The sequence below is a fragment of the Aplysia californica genome, unplaced genomic scaffold, assembly GCF_000002075.1.
Source record: "Aplysia californica isolate F4 #8 unplaced genomic scaffold, AplCal3.0 scaffold00557, whole genome shotgun sequence".
Taxonomy (NCBI): Eukaryota; Metazoa; Mollusca; class Gastropoda; order Aplysiida; family Aplysiidae; genus Aplysia; species Aplysia californica.
Window position 1 is genome coordinate 519,948 of NW_004797827.1, and position 1,655 is coordinate 521,602.

Here is a 1,655-nt window from a genome sequence, read left to right on the forward strand (position 1 = left end):
CCTTTCCCCCAATACGCATACCAACACGTGTGACGCAAACACATTCATCACCCCCTCCCCCATCCTTTTCCCCCACCCACCCGTTCCGCCCCTCCCAAACCCGGAACTCTTCAGTTCAAAGTGGCTAGACAAGTTTAAAAGGAGGACCGACTATTCAACCGAGAAATTGACGTCATCAAAAACTAGGCCAAAGGGTCTGTCCCGTCTCGTACCACCTACGATAGAAGAAAATTCCTGGGCTAAAAATAGAAACGAGCAAAAGTTCAAAATCGTTAAAGCAAAGACCGTGCATACTGAATCTTTGGTTAAAGTGCTTTTCGCCCCCCCCCCTCCCCCTCATTCATTCCTACGTACGCGCTGTCGTTTCATGACAAGCTGACCACTGTATGTTGTGTAGGCGATAAGTTTATTTTTAGTCAGGGTTTTACGGTGTTTGCAACACAATAAGGTCATATTATAAGTGCCGAAAATAAGAGGTGTTACAACAGAGCAACAAACACAAGAAAGAAGGAGGAGAGATAAGGCCGACAGATGTTTGATAGGAAAGAAGGAGCAAACCACACCAGAGCACCCACCATGAACCACCCACGCAGGCGGTTTGGAAAACTAGGTTAGTTTAGTAAGAATTTTACAGTCCTTGCAACACAATAAGGTCATATAAAAACTAGGTTAGCATACAGGCGGAGGCTTGTGGTTTAAATTTCGAGACGCTACGCTTAGAATAATAATTATTTTCTTTAATCATCTTTCCCCGAAAAGATATCTTGTCGAAATTGTCCAAAACGGCCACCCATGGACCATCAGTAATTTATTTATAGAGGCACCAGCCATTCATGTCCAGGTGCTGTTTTAGCCACGGCCACTCAATGGCGTGGAGAAAAATGGTTGTCTAATATAGCGGACGTTTTAGACAGTGTCATTATAATTATATAAACATGCAAGAGGGGAAAACTCTCACTCTGGGGGATTACCTATAATTTTGATTTTCACGATAAAAGTTACCATAATTATCAAGTAGCATTTTTTTTATTTTAGACTGGTGGACATTGCCATCACAATGAAGAAAAAAAAGCAAGTGGAGGAAAAAGGTCGTTTGTACAAGTGATTGTCTAGAACAGGTGGCCGTTAGACTGTATTTCCTTTCAATCCGGCTATGCACCCTCCACGAATTTCCCATTTGGCTCGGTCCTTTCGGAGATGGACGTTAAACTCGGACGTCCCGTCTTTAAAGGTTGCTTTTAAGCACAAGGGGGCTATCCCGAAAAATGTTGTTTTGAGATAATCGAAGGTAAAGTTTTTGCCCCTTGTTCAGTTTCTTTAAAGGACAAGGAGAGTTTTCTCTATAACCAAACAAAATGTACACACCAATGAAACCAAACTTCTCCTATAGGTAGGGCAATGCCAACTTTTGGTTAGGGTCAAGATCTCCGGAAATCCCCGAAATCTGGGTTAGCCCGTTTGTCCTTAAAAACGACCTAATAGTGATGATAGGGGCATTAAATGTATACCATTTTAACCCGGCTATGTCACAGGGAAAAGAAAAACGAGTCAATTATTTAAAAATGACCTACATTCCCCACACTGAAAATACGAGTACGAATCGAAAGTAGGAGGTCACAAAATAATGAATACTCATTCATTCTGACACGAGAGAG